Source organism: Urocampus carinirostris, unplaced genomic scaffold (genome assembly GCF_059441175.1).
Source record: "Urocampus carinirostris isolate Australia breed hairy pipefish unplaced genomic scaffold, RoL_Ucar_1.0 HiC_scaffold_76, whole genome shotgun sequence".
NCBI classification, from domain to species: Eukaryota; Metazoa; Chordata; class Actinopteri; order Syngnathiformes; family Syngnathidae; genus Urocampus; species Urocampus carinirostris.
Genome location: NW_028283183.1, coordinates 45,001 through 56,424, shown reverse-complemented (window position 1 = coordinate 56,424; position 11,424 = coordinate 45,001). Strand labels below are relative to the sequence as shown.

Genomic DNA, 11,424 nt, shown 5'->3' with positions numbered 1-11,424 from the left:
AGCCCGGATTCAGCCACTAGTGGCGGGCACGATTCCCCAAACACCGGGTCCGATAATACGCGCGCATATCCCCAAACACCGGCCCGATAATACGCGCACAATTCCCCAAACACCGGCGCGGATTTCAGCCACTATTGGCGGGCACAAGTCCCCCAACACTAGCCCGGGATTCAGCCACTAGTGGCGGGCACGATTCCCCAAACACCGGTCCGATAATACGCGCGCATATCCCCAAACACCGGCCCGATAATACGCGCGCATATCCCCAAACACCGGCCCGATAATACGCGCACAATTCCCCAACACCGGCCCGATTTCAGCCACTAGTGGCGGGCACAAGTCCCCCAACACTAGCCCAGTTCTCAGCCACTAGTGGCGGGCACAATTCCCCAAACACCGGTCGATAATACGCGCGCATTATCCCCAAACACCGGCCGATAATACGCGCACAATTCCCCAAACACCGGCGCGGATTTCAGCCACTATTGGCGGGGCACAAGTCCCCCAACACTAGCCCGGGATTCAGCCACTAGTGGCGGGCACGATTCCCCAAACACCGGTCCGATAATACGCGCGGCATATCCCCAAACACCGGCCCGATAATACGCGCACAATTCCCCAAACACCGGCCCGGATTTCAGCCACTAGTGGCGGGCACAAGTCCCCAAACACTAGCAAGTTCTCAGCCACTAGTGGCGGGCACAATTCCCAAACACCGGTCCGATAATACGCGCGCATATCCCCAAACACCGGCCCGATAATACGCGCACAATTCCCCAAACACCGGCGCGGATTTCAGCCACTATTGGCGGGCACAAGTCCCCCAACACTAGCCCGGGATTCAGCCACTATTGGCGGGCACAAGTCCCCCAACACTAGCCCGGGATTCAGCCACTAGTGGCGGGCACGATTCCCCAAACACCGGTCCGATAATACGCGCGCATATCCCCAAACACCGGCCCGATAAAACGCGCACAATTCCCCAAACACCGGCCGGATTTCAGCCACTAGTGGCGGGCACAAGTCCCCAAACACTAGCCAAGTTCTCAGCCACTAGTGGCGGGCACAATTCCCAAACACCGGTCCGATAATACGCGCGCATATCCCCAAACACCGGCCCGATAATACGCGCACAATTCCCCAAACACCGGCGCGGATTTCAGCCACTAGTGGCGGGCACAAGTCCCCAAACACTAGCCAAGTTCTCAGCCACTAGTGGCGGGCACGATTCCCCAAACACGCGTCCGATAATACGCGCGCATATCCCAAACACCGGCCCGATAATACGCGCACAATTCCCCAAACACCGGCGCGGATTTCAGCCACTATTGGCGGGCACAAGTCCTCAACACTAGCCCGGATTTCAGCCACTATTGGAGGGCACAAGTCCCCCAACACTAGCCAGTTCTCAGCCACTAGTGGCGGGCACAATTCCCCAAACACCGGTCCGATAATACGCGCGCATATCCCCAAACACCGGCCCGATAATACGCGCACAATTCCCCAAACACCGGCGCGGATTTCAGCCACTATTGGCGGGCACAAGTCCCCCAACACTAGCCCGGGATTCAGCCACTAGTGGCGGGCACGATTCCCCAAACACCGGTCCGATAATACGCGCGCATATCCCCAAACACCGGCCCGATAATACGCGCACAATTCCCCAAACACCGGCGCGGATTTCAGCCACTATTGGCGGCACAAGTCCCCCAACACTAGCCCGGGATTCAGCCACTAGTGGCGGGCACGATTCCCAAACACCGGTCCGATAATAGCCGCGCATATCCCCAAACACCGGCCGATAATACGCGCGCATATCCCCAAACACCGGCCCGATAATACGCGCACAATTCCCCAAACACCGGCGCGGATTTCAGCCACTATTGGCGGGCACAAGTCCCCCAACACTAGCCCGGGATTCAGCCACTAGTGGCGGGCACGATTCCCCAAACACCGGTCCGATAATACGCGCGCATATCCCCAAACACCGGCCCGATAATACGCGCACAATTCCCCAAACACCGGCGCGGATTTCAGCCACTATTGGCGGGCACAAGTCCCCCAACACTAGCCCGGGATTCAGCCACTAGTGGCGGGCACGATTCCCCAAACACCGGCCCGATAATACGCGCACAATTCCCCAAACACCGGCGCGGATTTCAGCCACTAGTGGCGGGCACAAAGTCCCCCAACACTAGCCAAGTTCTCAGCCACTATTGGCGGGCACAAGTCCCCCAACACTAGCCCGGGATTCAGCCACTAGTGGCGGGCACGATTCCCCAAACACCGTCCGATAATACGCGCGCATATCCCAAACACCGGCCGATAATACGCGCACAATTCCCCAAACACCGCCCGGATTTCAGCCACTAGTGGCGGGCACAAGTCCCCAAACACTAGCCAAGTTCTCAGCCACTAGTGGCGGGCACAATTCCCCAAACACCGGTCGATAATACGCGCGCATATCCCCAACACCGGCCCGATAATACGCGCACAATTCCCCAAACACCGGCGCGGATTTCAGCCACTATTGGCGGGCACAAGTCCCCCAACACTAGCCCGGGATTCAGCCACTAGTGGCGGGCACGATTCCCCAAACACCGGTCCGATAATACGCGCGCATATCCCCAAACACCGGCCCGATAATACGCGCACAATTCCCCAAACACCGGCGCGGATTTCAGCCACTATTGGCGGGCACAAGTCCCCAACACTAGCCCGGGGATTCAGCCACTAGTGGCGGGGCACGATTCCCCAAACACCGGTCCGATAATACGCGCGCATATCCCCAAACACCGGCCCGATAATACGCGCGCATATCCCCAAACACCGGCCCGATAATACGCGCACAATTCCCCAAACACCGGCCCGGATTTCAGCCACTAGTGGCGGCACAAGTCCCCCAACACTAGCCCAGTTCTCAGCCACTAGTGGCGGGCACAATTCCCCAAACACCGGTCCGATAATACGCGCGCATATCCCCAAACACCGGCCCGATAATACGCGCACAATTCCCCAAACACCGGCGCGGATTTCAGCCACTATTGGCGGGCACAAGTCCCCCAACACTAGCCGGGATTCAGCCACTAGTGGCGGCACGATTCCCCAAACACCGGTCCGATAATACGCGCGCATATCCCCAAACACCGGCCCGATAATACGCGCACAATTCCCCAAACACCGGCGCGGATTTCAGCCACTAGTGGCGGGCACAAGTCCCCCAACACTAGCCCGGGATTCAGCCACTAGTGGCGGCACAATTCCCCAAACACCGGTCCGATAATACGCGCGCATATCCCCAAACACCGGCCCGATAATACGCGCACAATTCCCCAAACACCGGCGCGGATTTCAGCCACTATTGGCGGGCACAAGTCCCCCAACACTAGCCCGGATTCAGCACTAGTGGCGGGCACGATTCCCCAAACACCGGTCCGATAATACGCGCGCATATCCCCAAACACCGGCCCGATAATACGCGCACAATTCCCAAACACCGGCGCGGATTTCAGCCACTATTGGCGGGCACAAGTCCCCCAACACTAGCCCGGATTCAGCCACTAGTGGCGGGCACGATTCCCCAAACACCGGTCCGATAATACGCGCGCATATCCCAAACACCGGCCCGATAATACGCGCGCATATCCCCAAACACCGCCCGATAATACGCGCACAATTCCCCAAACACCGGCCCGGATTTCAGCCACTAGTGGCGGGCACAAGTCCCCCAACACTAGCCCAGTTCTCAGCCACTAGTGGCGGGCACAAATTCCCCAAAACACCGGTCCGATAATACGCGCGCATATCCCCAAACACCGGCCCGATAATACGCGCACAATTCCCCAAACACCGGCGCGGATTTCAGCCACTATTGGCGGGCACAAGTCCCCCAACACTAGCCCGGATTCAGCCACTAGTGGCGGGCACGATTCCCCAAACACCGGTCCGATAATACGCGCGCATATCCCCAAACACCGGCCCGATAATACGCGCACAATTCCCCAAACACCGGCGCGGATTTCAGCCACTATTGGCGGGCACAAGTCCCCCAACACTAGCCCGGGATTCAGCCACTAGTGGCGGGCACGATTCCCCAAACACCGGCCCGATAATACGCGCACAATTCCCCAAACACCGGCGCGGATTTCAGCCACTAGTGGCGGGCACAAGTCCCCCAACACTAGCCAAGTTCTCAGCCACTATTGGCGGGCACAAGTCCCCCAACACTAGCCCGGGATTCAGCCACTAGTGCGGGCACGATTCCCAAACACCGGTCCGATAATACGCGCGCATATCCCCAAACACCGGCCCGATAATACGCGCACAATTCCCCAAACACCCGGCCCGGATTTCAGCCACTAGTGGCGGCACAAGTCCCCAAACACTAGCCAAGTTCTCAGCCACTAGTGGCGGGCACAAATCCCCAAACACCGGTCCGATAATACGCGCGCATATCCCCAAACACCGGCCCGATAATACGCGCACAATTCCCCAAACACCCGGCGCGGATTTCAGCCACTATTGGCGGGCACAAGTCCCCAACACTAGCCCGGGATTCAGCCACTAGTGGCGGGCACGATTCCCCAAACACCGGTCCGATAATACGCGCGCATATCCCCAAACACCGGCCCGATAATACGCGCACAATTCCCCAAACACCGGCCCGGATTTCAGCCACTAGTGGCGGGCACAAGTCCCCAAACACTAGCCAAGTTCTCAACCTTCAGCTGAGTATATGGCCTCCGAAAGGCCCATACATTCAGACGGGTCCATGTATTTTCAGCGACAGCCGCAGTACCGCCAAAATCCATGCAGCGGCGCTGGATTTATGGCCTCCGAAAGGCCCATTCATTCAGACGGGTCCATGTATTTTCAGCGACAGCCGCAGTACCGCCAAAATCCATGCAGAGGCGCTGAGTTTATGGCCTCCGAAAGGCCCATTCATTCAGACGGGTCCATGTATTTTCAGCGACAGCAGCAGTACCCGCCAAAATCCATGCAGCGGCGCTGTATTTATGGCCTCCGAAAGGCCCATTCATTACCAACGGGGCTGCAGTAGCATCCCGCGGCCACGCAGGGGCAGATATTGTGAGGGAATTACATGGTAGTGGACGGAGCGCCCATGCATTTCCAATGGGAGTGCAGTACCTCAAAAATCCGCTCCAAGCCACCGAACTTGAGGGCCCGACGTTCCCTCAACACTAGCCCAGTGCAATCGACATTTCGTTCTGTGTACATTGTTACACAGAATGACAATACAAGGGAATTATTATTATTATTATTATTATTATTATGTATTCAGCCACTAGTGGCGGGCACAATACCCCAAACACTGGCCCGGCGCTGGCTGAGTTTATGGCCTCCGAAAGGCCCATACATTCAGACGGGTCCATGTATTTTCAGTTTTCCGTAGCAGGTGTGATTGTTTGTTTAATTAGGTAGTTTGTGTTGGTGACGGTGTTCCTAACTGTGGTGGCTTGTTTGTAGAATGTGGGGCCCTGCGTTTGTGTTATGTTGATTTCTGGTAATTTACTTTTTACTAAGTAGTCTTTCAGGTTTTTGTTTCTTTTAAAGGCTGAGATGATTTTGTAATCTTGGATTATGCTTGTGTTCTGTAGTGTCTGATTTATATTTTGTCCATTCATTCAGACGGGTCCATGTATTTTCAGCGACAGCCGCAGTACCGCCAAAATCCATGCAGCGGCGCTGAGTTTATGGCCTCCGAAAGGCCCATTCATTCAGACGGGTCCATGTATTTTCAGCGACAGCCGCAGTACCGCCAAAATCCATGCAGCGGCGCTGGGTTTATGGAATCCGAAAGGCCCATTCATTCAGACGGGTCCATGTATTTTCAACGACAGCCGCAGTACCGCCAAAATCCATGCAGCGGCGCTGGATTTATGGCCTCCGAAAGGCCCATTCATTCAGACGGGTCCATGTATTTTCAGCGACAGCCGCAGTACCGCCAAAATCCATGCAGAGGCGCTGAGTTTATGGCCTCCGAAAGGCCCATTCATTCAGACGGGTCCATGTATTTTCAGCGACAGCAGCAGTACCGCCAAAATCCATGCAGCGGCGCTGTATTTATGGCCTCCGAAAGGCCCATTCATTACCAACGGGGCTGCAGTAGCATCCCGCGGCCACGCAGGGGCAGATATTGTGAGGGAATTACATGGTAGTGGACGGAGCGCCCATGCATTTCCAATGGGAGTGCAGTACCTCAAAAATCCGCTCCAAGCCACCGAACTTGAGGGCCCGACGTTCCCTCAACACTAGCCCAGTGCAATCGACATTTCGTTCTGTGTACATTGTTACACAGAATGACAATACAAGGGAATTATTATTATTATTATTATTATTATTATGTATTCAGCCACTAGTGGCGGGCACAATACCCCAAACACTGGCCCGGCGCTGGCTGAGTTTATGGCCTCCGAAAGGCCCATACATTCAGACGGGTCCATGTATTTTCAGTTTTCCGTAGCAGGTGTGATTGTTTGTTTAATTAGGTAGTTTGTGTTGGTGACGGTGTTCCTAACTGTGGTGGCTTGTTTGTAGAATGTGGGGCCCTGCGTTTGTGTTATGTTGATTTCTGGTAATTTACTTTTTACTAAGTAGTCTTTCAGGTTTTTGTTTCTTTTAAAGGCTGAGATGATTTTGTAATCTTGGATTATGCTTGTGTTCTGTAGTGTCTGATTTATATTTTGTCCATTCATTCAGACGGGTCCATGTATTTTCAGCGACAGCCGCAGTACCGCCAAAATCCATGCAGCGGCGCTGAATTTATGGCCTCCGAAAGGCCCATTCATTCAGACGGGTCCATGTATTTTCAGCGACAGCCGCAGTACCGCCAAAATCCATGCAGAGGCGCTGAGTTTATGGCCTCCGAAAGGCCCATTCATTCAGACGGGTCCATGTATTTTCAGCGACAGCAGCAGTACCGCCAAAATCCATGCAGCGGCGCTGTATTTATGGCCTCCGAAAGGCCCATTCATTACCAACGGGGCTGCAGTAGCATCCCGCGGCCACGCAGGGGCAGATATTGTGAGGGAATTACATGGTAGTGGACGGAGCGCCCATGCATTTCCAATGGGAGTGCAGTACCTCAAAAATCCGCTCCAAGCCACCGAACTTGAGGGCCCGACGTTCCCTCAACACTAGCCCAGTGCAACGACATTTCGTTCTGTGTACATTGTTACACAGAATGACAATACAAGGGAATTATTATTATTATTATTATTATTATGTATTCAGCCACTAGTGGCGGGCACAATACCCCAAACACTGGCCCGGCGCTGGCTGAGTTTATGGCCTCTGAAAGGCCCATACATTCAGACGGGTCCATGTATTTTCAGTTTTCCGTAGCAGGTGTGATTGTTTGTTTAATTAGGTAGTTTGTGTTGGTGACGGTGTTCCTAACTGTGGTGGCTTGTTTGTAGAATGTGGGGCCCTGCGTTTGTGTTATGTTGATTTCTGGTAATTTACTTTTTACTAAGTAGTCTTTCAGGTTTTTGTTTCTTTTAAAGGCTGAGATGATTTTGTAATCTTGGATTATGCTTGTGTTCTGTAGTGTCTGATTTATATTTTGTCCATTCATTCAGACGGGTCCATGTATTTTCAGCGACAGCCGCAGTACCGCCAAAATCCATGCAGCGGCGCTGGATTTATGGCCTCCGAAAGGCCCATTCATTCAGACGGGTCCATGTATTTTCAGCGACAGCCGCAGTACCGCCAAAATCCATGCAGAGGCGCTGAGTTTATGGCCTCCGAAAGGCCCATTCATTCAGACGGGTCCATGTATTTTCAGCGACAGCAGCAGTACCGCCAAAATCCATGCAGCGGCGCTGTATTTATGGCCTCCGAAAGGCCCATTCATTACCAACGGGGCTGCAGTAGCATCCCGCGGCCACGCAGGGGCAGATATTGTGAGGGAATTACATGGTAGTGGACGGAGCGCCCATGCATTTCCAATGGGAGTGCAGTACCTCAAAAATCCGCTAGAGGGCCCCGAACTTGAGGGCCCGGCGTTCCCTCAAGTGCCGATTTTATACCCCCTTCTCCAGCCGACAGCCAGAATTATATTAGGGACTCGCAATTTTGAGAGGTGAGCACCAGGGCTAATCAGCGGCCACCCGTGACCATTGAGTCCGACAGAGCAGAGGCTAGGGGCGGCCTCGCATCTCGCAATTACCGAGGGAAGATGCCGGTTCTCGAAAAATTTCTAAGTTTTTCAAATTTTAAAGTATTGAAGTATTTAGGGCGCTTCCCGCGGCCCTGGCTTTTGCATGTACCCCTCTAAGCTCCGGTTCTCGAAAAATGTCTAAGTTTTTCAAACTTTAAAGTATTGAAGCCGGACTTCCGCGGAGGCTGACAGGGGGCCTCCATCGAAGCACCCTTCACCCCCGGGTGAGCCGGCGTCGGCCCACGGGCCTGCCGGTTCCCCAACTGAGCGATTGGCACACGAGACCCGCCTCGGAGGGCCCACGTCGGCCGGCGCAAGCCGGTGTTCGGGCGTGCGGCTCCTCCGGCTTTGCGGGTCAAGCTCCAGCGCCGAGGATACTAGGCAAACGTTGGGCCCCCCCGAGCCGAGTGGATACCCGCCTCAGAAAGAGCTGGGGCGGTACGTACGGACGGCCTCACTAAGAGGGAACGGAAGCTACTAAAGCACACGTATAACTGTCCGATGTGCGAACGAAAGTGAGGCCGGACGAATCCGATACGAGTTACGAGTGAGGCGGGATCCACGGCTGGCACTCGCGGGGCCCTCTTGCGAAACCATGCCTCGGCGTGAACCTTTTGGCGGCAGAACCAAGACGAACCGAGGTCGAGCTTCCGTCTCGAGCCACACCCAGACGTCCGACCGTCGCGGAGCCCGACGCCACGCGTGCTAGGGCTCCGCGCGAAACATCGTTTCACGACACCCGCTCGTCAGCCCGTCCGAACGTATACGAGTGTCGCGCGGCCCCCCGGGCCCGGCTGTAGCCACAGCCTCGTCCCGGACCAGGGCCGCACCGCCACCAGCAGCGCCCCCCCGGCGGCAGACGCACTCTGGTTGATCCTGCCAGTAGCATATGCTTGTTTTCAAGATTAAGCCATGCATGTCTAAGTACGAATGGCCAGTACAGTGAAACTGCGAACGGCTCATTAAATCAGTTATGGTTCCTTTGATCGCTCCACCGTTACTTGGATAACTGTGGCAAATCCAGAGCTAATACATGCAAACGAGCGCCGACTCGCGGGCGGGGCTCCGGCCTCGCCCCGGGGACGCGTGCATTTATCAGACACAAAAACCCACGCGGTGTCCGGCGGGCGGGGGCTCAGCCGTCGCGCGCGTCCCCCGCGTCCGGCCTCCGCCTCTCCGGGCGGGGGCGTAAGCGGCGCGGGCGGCTCCGCGCGCGCCGGTCCTCGTTCCGCCGGCCCGGCCCCCCCTTTGTGTTGACTCAGGATAACCTCGTGCCGATCGCTCGCCCACCCGAGGCGGCGACGACTCATTCGAATGTCTGCCCTATCAACTTTCGATGGTAGACTCTGCGCCTACCATGGTGACCACGGGTAACGGGGAATCAGGGTTCGATTCCGGAGAGGGAGCATGAGAAACGGCTACCACATCCAAGGAAGGCAGCAGGCGCGCAAATTACCCACTCCCGACACGGGGAGGTAGTGACGAAAAATAACAATACGGGACTCGTTCGAGTCTCCGTAATTGGAATGAGCCGAACACAAACCCATCGGCCAGCATCCATTGGAGGGCAAGTCTGGTGCCAGCAGCCGCGGTAATTCCAGCTCCAATAGCGTATTTTAAAGTTGCTGCAGTTAAAAAGCTCCTAGTTGGACCCCGGGACGCGAGCTGACGGTCCGCCGCGAGGCGTGCATCCGTCTGTCCCAGCCCCTGCCTCTCGGCAAAAGCCCCCGTGATGCCCTTCGCTGGGTGTCACTCGCGGGGCCCGAAGCGTTTACTTTGAGGAAATTAGAGTGTTCAAAGCAGGCCACACGGCCGCCCCTGCATATCGCAGCTGGGAATAATGGAATAGGACTCCGGTTCTATTTTGTGGGTTGTCATGAACTGGGGCCATGATTAAGAGGGACGGCCGGGGGCATTCGTACTGCGCCGCTAGAGGTGAAATTCTTGGACCGGCGCAAGACGGACGAGAGCGAAAGCATTTGCCAAGAATGTTTTCATTAATCAAGAACGAAAGTCGGAGGTTCGAAGACGATCAGATACCGTCCTAGTTCCGACCATAAACGATGCCGACTCGCGATCCGGCGGCGTTATTCCCATGACCCGCCGAGCAGCACCCGGGAAACCGACCAAGTGTCTGGGTTCCGGGGGGAGTATTGTTGCAAAGCTGAAACTTAAAGGAATTGACGGAAGGGCACCACCAGGAGTGGAGCATGCGGCTTAATTTGACTCAACACGGGAAACCTCACCCGGCCCGGACACGGAAAGGATTGACAGATTGAAGGCTCTTTCTCGATACCGTGGGTGGTGGTGCATGGCCGTTCGTAGTTGGTGGAGCGATTTGTCTGGTTAATTCCGATAACGAACGAGACTCAAACATACTAAATAGTACCGCGGCCCCCCGCGCGGTCGGCGGCAGAAAACTTCTTAGAGGGACAAGTGGCTCTCAGCCACACGAGAATGAGCAATAACAGGTCTGTGATGCCCTTAGATGTCCGGGGCTGCACGCGCGCCACACTGAGCGTATAAGCGCGTCGTCTATCCCCGCGCCGGCAGGCGCGGGTAATCCTATGAACCCCGCTCGTGACAGGGCCTGGGGATTGCAATTATTTCCCACCAACGAGGAATTCCCAGTAAGCGCGGGTCATTAGCCTGCGTTGATTAAGTCCCTGCCCTTTGTACACACCGCCCGTCGCTACTACCGATCGGATGGCTTAGTGAGGTCCTCGGATAGTCCCCGCCGCGGGCCGGCCCCGGCTCCGGCGGTGTGCCAGAAGACGGTCGAACTTGACTATCTAGAGGAAGTAAAAGTCGTAACAAGGTTTCTGTAGGTGAACCTGCAGAAGGATCATTAACGTACGAGCGGCAGCAGATCCGCCTCGGTACACCCCCGACGAGCCAGACGCCGAGGGCGGCGGGTCGTCGCAGGCGGAGGAAGAGGGTAGACCGGGACGGGACGGGACGGGGGGCGCGGCGCGGGTCACTCCCGGGCCGCGCGTCGGAGCGAGTTCGGCGGGCGCCACGCGGCGCGGCGCGACGCGAGAAAAGGCGGCGGGCGATGTCGCGCTACCTCCGTGCGAGCGGGGTAGCGCGCTCGTCCGACGACCCCAGTAGCGCGGCGCGGCGCGACGACAGGCGACCGCCAGCGACGGGCGAAAGGCGGCGGCCGTGCGCGGGACCCCCGTAACCGGGGAATCCCCCTATGCCGACGACCCTAGCTCGGCGCGGTTCTCGCGCTTCCGGCG

At 56.4% G+C, this 11,424-nt stretch overlaps 1 non-coding gene across 1 annotated transcript; it reads left to right on the top strand.

Annotated features, from left to right (window-relative positions):
- Positions 1–9,045: 9,045 nt before the first annotated feature.
- Positions 9,046–11,033, top strand: LOC148345183 (18S ribosomal RNA). The gene has a single exon (XR_015848774.1). It is a non-coding gene; the product is annotated as an 18S ribosomal RNA (ribosomal RNA).
- Positions 11,034–11,424: the final 391 nt, after the last annotated feature.